Genomic DNA, 6,776 nt, shown 5'->3' on the forward strand with positions numbered 1-6,776 from the left:
GCACTACTTTTTCAAAAATCAGTTTCTCAAAACGATTTGCCGGATTTGGATTCTTTGGTTCAGATTAGGAACCGTGACATTCAAGAGTCCGAGCTGTAGTGACCCCAAATGAATAGAACGGGAGCTAACCCTCCCGGGGCGTTCGGGGGACGTCTACAGTTGGTCTTCGAGAAGTCAAGACCTCGGCGTCTTCTATTTCTAGTTCTGCCGGCAGGGACATTTGGTAGAGCTCGACGTCGGCGTGGGCGCTGAGATGGTGGGATTAGTTGAGTTAGAGCAGAAGTAGAGGGCTGCTCTACTAGGTTTGATGAAGAGGCCTGGTCTGGCCTTGGTGATGAAGCGACTGTTGGAGTTGCTACTGATGCGGGAGTCTTACTTTGGCAAGGAACGTCGGGCAAAACGGACTTGTAGGTCAGGATATAATTAAGTAGCAAAGGGGCTTTGTGCTTATCAACATCCAAACCTAGATGCCTTTTTAGATCGGGGCTAGGGAAGAAAGTTTGTCAGAAATCCTTTGCTGGCTGGGGAAGAGTTGCAAAAGAGAACAAGAAGAAAAACATTCAAAAACAGATATATGAGCTGACAAGTCCTGGCAGAAATAGGATTAAGAGGGTGACTCAGTTCTTACCATCCCCCTCTTTAAACACTGATTAGCGCAGAGGGATGAGATGAAGATCATCATTAGGAGCAAACTCCCAGTTGCCCGAGACGATCAGGTAATCATCTCCAGCACCCTTGTTGGAGTTTAGGAAGTCGGCTATGATTTTGAAGGCAGTGGATATGGGCTTAAGCTAATAAATATAGCCTTTTTAAGACTTTAGGCCACACATAATATAATAGAATTGGATGTCGGCTAATGTTATCTTAGCTTTTTCTCGATGGGCTAGGGCGATTATACCATTGATAACCCTATAGGAATTGAAAGCTAGCTGTATAGGGTTAAGTTTACAGTAGTGGAGGACTTCCCTAAAGATAATGTCTAAAGGAAACCGAAGTCCACACTCAATGAATGCAACAACGGGGAAGGGCATGGAGTCTCCATCAGGGATAATAGAGTCCTCTTCCCCAGCTAACCTGATCTGAACATTGGCTGGGATAGAGAACTCTCTCCTAAAGTACTCAAGTTTTTCTAGGGTGTCTACCCTCCACCTAAACATAACCATGGTGTCGGCTTAAATGAAGACTGGTACAAGATTTCAGAAAAGAATGATTGGTATGGGGTTAAAGACCTCGGCTAAACCCTAAACTGGTACTGGAGTTAGGGTTTTTGCAGATCTAAGGGGAATTTGTCTCAATTTTTCCTAAGTATTTGATTTTTGGGCAAATCCCAAACCTAAGAACTAAGCACGAAAACAAAGTTACAAGGACAAGATCTAGAAATAAGCTAGAAAAACAAAAAGAAGAACATGATTCATAATCAAGAAAGCAACAGGAATTCAAGAAACATTGAGTAGGTGTGTGCAGATGTGCAAAAGTCAAGAGCAGTGGCAAATTGTTAAAGTATCAAATTTATTAACACTACGTATGTGTGTGCAAGAACCACGAACAGTGTGTATAGACACAAGGATAAATTGAATAGCACGAATCACAGACAAGCACGAGATTTAAAGCGTAGCGAAGATTCAAGAAACCAGAAATGACTTAATGATAACCAGAATATGAGAATAGACGAAAAACATAAAATAAATTCAATGGCGACATATGGGGCATGTAAACAGACACAGTGAAAAACCATATGGCTAAAAATAGTACAAGTTATTCGAAATTATGAACAGAGGTACGAATAGAAATCAAGGACTTACCAATTGGAGCCAAAGAAGGTGACACCGGAGTGAGGTACGTCGGAGTCAGACGACTCAAAGGATCAGAGTCAAATGATGAAAGATGTGCCGGCGATGACAGAAGAGGCAGTTGTAGAACTTCAAAGGTATGAAAATGGCAGTTTGGGAAATCTTTAGAGGGAAATTTTGAAAGTTGAGGGAAATCGATTTTACAAAGGTGAAGAGATGAAGAGAGAGAGAGGAAAGAGTTTTGTCAAAACAGAAAAGGCAGCAAAATGAAATGAATAGGCCTTGGATGACGTGTCTGTCAGGCAGCATGAGACAGAACAACTTGACTTAATGACGTGTGACTGGTACGAACCAGTAAGGGCGTGACACGTGGAGGAAACGGTTGAAAAGACCGTGCATGACAGCTCATACGCAGTCAAAACTCTTGGAGTTCTTGATTAATGAAGCAAAAACCTCGCCTAGAGGAGTGATCTCGGTAGAGATGCTCAAAGAACTTGACTCTTGGTTCTTAATCCTTGATAAAGATGGACAGTTGAGTACTGGGTACTTGAAACCGACAAGCCATAACCTCAGTCAAAGGGAAGAATGAATTTTAGCCGACATAATATATGAACAAGCGATGTAGGTTCCATTACCTTAGGTTGCAGAAGTAATAGAACCAAGAGGGCAGTTTTGGCGACATATTTTGTAAATGACAACACGTGGCCAAAGTGACACTGAAGTGTTAGCTGGGTTTCCACGTGGCCTGGTCATGATGCCGAGGTGATCTCGGCTAGGCTGAGGTTATCTACGGAGATATCGAAATCTAAGATAAGTAGATAAGGGGCAAGAGTCCTAGAATAGGGAAGGATCTTAGTCTAGATAAAGATAAAACTCTTAGGGAGTTTATCCCTATCTAGTTGAGAGTCCAAGATGAGCATTGAGCCTGAGTCCACTGAAGTGAGGCTTCTACAGGGATCAAGTCAGTGTTGGCAATAAAAACTGGGCACCCCCATGGGTCTCAAGTATGTGTGATATACTGTGAGTAGTAAGTTCTTTCTTGTGAGTTAAGCACAATTTGCTATCTTTGAGAGATATTTGATTACTAACTTGATCGTAGGAGTGCCCCTGAGTGGACGAACCACCGCCGGATTCTTATCTTTCTGTGACAGGTTGTTCGGGCTTAATCTATTCTGCCGGTGCTCTCCAGCTGAGTTCCCTGTTTGGTTGTGCGGTCGAAAATCAGCACCCACAGTATCTATTAAATTTACTCATGGCAAGCTTCCACTCTAAGCTAACTTTTTGGTATATTTATTATACCTAAAGCTAACAAGATGTATAATGTTAAACAAGTTATTGGGCTTGAATCTCACGCCAACAATATCAAAATTCTTCAAGATGTCCAAGGCATTATCAAGCCTTCAAGGTTTATCCTAAAGTTGTTTTTTGTGAAACTTTGCATCTATGCATAGTAAGTTATATGAGGATAGGAGTAATAGCTTTTTGCTAATACAATAAGTAGTCACTTACCTTTTTTGGTAGGATGACGCTATTACTTGGGCCACCAAGTTGTGGGAAAACTACTTTGTTACAGGCGGTTGCTGAGAAACTAGACCTAAACCTCAAGGTTTTCTGTTCCTTCCCTGTCAAATAAATGATATATAATGAACAGTTTGTATAAAATTTTAGAAACCCAAATAGTGCATTGCCATTGGTTTAAAGAGTTACAATAGCTAAGTTATGTTTCTTGAATAGTCAAACATCAAAATTAAATTGTTGATCAATGTCCTCACATAATTTTCATTCTAGGTCACATGAGACATCTCCTACAATGGTTACAAGTTGAATGAGTTTATTCCTCAGAAAACATCTACTTATGTAAGCCAATATGACTTGCACATTTTTGAAATGACTGGGAGGGAAACACTTGACTTCTCAGCATGTTGTCAGGGCATTGGAAGTAGAGGAGGTAGGCTTTGTTCTACACAATTCACTTATCCTTATGTTATTAGATTGATCGGATGACAAATGTATTTGTTGTTGAAGAAATCATGATAGAAGTTAGCACAAGGGAGAAGCAAGCTGGAATTATCCGAGAATCAGACATAGACATGTATATGAAGGTAAATAATCCTCAAAAACCAGCTCAGCAAAACTCTATTCTCTATTACATCGGGAAAAGAAAAAGGAAAAAAAGAAAAAAAGAAAAGAAAAGAAAAGAAAAAGCAGTTGCAGCTTTGTCCATATATTTGTGCGAACTATACTTAAACTAAACTGTACTAACAGGCAACTGCTATGAAAGGATTAAAAATGAAGTCTTCAAACCAACTATATTCTGAAGGTAATTCTCTTCACACACAAAAAAGATGAAGAATCACTAACCACTTCCTAATCCTTGTTTATCAACTACTATGCTTCTACCATGTTATGGTTATCCAGATCCTCGGGCAAGATATTTGTGCTGATAAATTGTGGGAGATGCAATGAAAAGAGGAATATCGAGTGGACCAAAGAAAAGGCTAACAACAGGTTGGCTAAACAGGCACTGATATTAATTCCATGTTTAAATTTTTGGCACCTGAATAATAATTTAAATACACAAAAGGTAGTTGTTTAATAATAATCCGTAAAAAAATATGAAAATATCTGATTGCTGAAACCTATGGAGATAACTTTAGGTAGGACTAGGACTTAATTCCAAAGGACATGTCGATCTTTGATTTCATCACAACAATTTTCTCTTAAATGTTTTCATCTGCTAGGGGAAATGATAATTAGTCCAGCAAAAGTTCTTCTCATGGATGAGATATCAACTAGATTAGATAGTTATAGTTCAACCACCTTCCAGATTATTACTTGCCTTCAACGGTTGACACACATCACAGGATCCACCATTATGTTATCACTTCTTCAACCAGCGCCCGAGACATTTGGCCTCTTTGATGAAATCATCTTGATGGCAAAAAGAAAGATTGCATATCAAGGACCTCGTGATAATGTTGTAGTGTTCTTTGAGCATTATGGTTTCAAGTGCCCACCAAGGAAAGGCATTACAGACTTCCTCCAAGAAGTATGCGTAACTATTTAATATATCTAATAACATGTCCGATGTAGTTAATCTGTTTTGATGTCACCCACAAAATTCTACTTTTGTGAAAGTAATTTCCATAAAGGATCAAGCACAGTACTGGTATCATAAAGACCAATCTTACAGTTATGTTTCTGTTGAAGAGTTTGGAAATATATTCAAGAAATTTCATGCGGGACAGAAGCTAGAAGAACTCTCTTAGCCTTTTAGTAAACTGAGTTTTACAAGAGTACTTTGTCATTTAACATTTATTCTTTAGGGAAATGGGAATTATTCAAAGCATGCATGGCTAGAGAGTGGCATCTTATGAAGTGTAACTCATTTGCTCATGTATTCAAATCTACACAGGTAAGTGGTAGTTTGTCTGTGTCCATGGTTTCACAGAAGTTGTGTTGTTTTTTTATGGCCTAAGAACTTAACAGGGTTCTACTCATCTGGATGTTTTGTTCATGCAGCTTGTCGTTGTTGCACTAATAACAATGATAGTTTTCATACGTACACAGATGAACATTGATATGGTCCATTCAAATTACTACATGGGTTCTCTGTTTTATGCCCTCACTAGACTTGTGTTCAACGGAATTGCAGAATTGTCTATGACTTTTTCTAAACGTGATGTCTTATATAAGCAAAGAGATTTCTACTTTTATCCTATTGTTAGCACTAAAATTGATTTTTCTCTGTCGAATAAGCATAACAAAATATATAGAGCTGATCTAGTGGATGCTAGGGGGGAAGAGCACGAGTTTATAGTGGGATGTGGGTCCCAGAATGCAGAGCAGGTGACAAAAGCGAAATAGTTAAAGGAGCAGGTGTGGCAAACGCAGTTTCTCTTGTCGATCCATCTTATAGTGCAGTGGGATGTGGCCAAATGTGGCCCAGGTGTCAAGCCATGAAGTTAGGCATGCAAGTGATGTAGGGTACGTGTCTTGTTTGCAAGGGAAAGAGAATGCTGCAGCAAAGAAACAGTTACCAGCGGTTATGGAGGTCATGGGCAGTTATACAAGAAGTGGAGGTAACTTGCTCCATAGTGGGACACGTAGCAGTAGAGAAGTAGCAAGTCCAGCAGCATAAAGGCTGGAAATTTGAAGTAAAGAAGATCTTCAACAACATTCACAACGCATGTGGAATTAGGAGTAGCATAACTTAATTAACAATAGCTTTTGTACTTAGGAGTTTTTCTGTTGTTCAACCTCTGTGGCTAAGTTTTCTTTTGTCGATTGTGGTGCACATTGAACTTGAAATTTAATTCTTGTAATTAAGTGGCAAGTTTTTTTGTTCTTCAATCGAATTTCAATTTATTCACACTTGTTTCTTCATATTACAACCTTCAAAGAAGTCCTTGAAACCGTCAAGGCATAGGACATCAAACCACAATTGCTTGATTTATTATTGTTTGTAAAACTTTGGTTGTTCCGTCGAATCACTTCTGTCGATTTGACCCAAACCAGATTTTTGCTAACATATTTTGGCATGTTCAGTGGGACCTATCTAATTTGGAGTGATGGCTAGGAAGAAACAACACGAAGTCTTTGAAGACCCTGAGAAAAGGGTTGAAGATGGAGAAGAGTTGGATGGTGGGCTCAAAAGAGTGTAAGACAACCTAGCTGATGGCCATTCAGTGGCCAGGCAGAAAATAGGTCAAGGAAATGTCCAAAATGTGGCCAAAACTGGCCAATCTAGTTGCCCTCCTGTTGATCTAAGAAGGGCTCTTTTACTGCACACTCAGCAAGCAATTGGCTCCATGTCTGCATATGAGAACCAAGTGATGACAGATGACTTGCTGGCTTTGTTTGAGAAGGCCAACATCAAGCCCAGCCAATCAAGAAGGGTTGGGGAAGAGACTCAGGTAAAAGCACAATTCATACCTCCTGTGGCCCCTCAATAGCATGAAAATGTAAATGAACCTATATCATTTT

General features: G+C 39.6%; 1 pseudogene; it reads left to right on the forward strand.

Moving 5' to 3' along the window:
- LOC145818260 (pleiotropic drug resistance protein 3-like) overlaps positions 1 to 5,931 on the forward strand; it is a 91,929-nt pseudogene extending 85,998 nt beyond the window's left edge.
- Positions 5,932 to 6,776: the final 845 nt, after the last annotated feature.

Source organism: Camellia sinensis, unplaced genomic scaffold (assembly GCF_055761805.1).
Source record: "Camellia sinensis isolate YWXY unplaced genomic scaffold, ASM5576180v1 Unanchor6, whole genome shotgun sequence".
Lineage (NCBI taxonomy): Eukaryota > Viridiplantae > Streptophyta > Magnoliopsida > Ericales > Theaceae > Camellia > Camellia sinensis.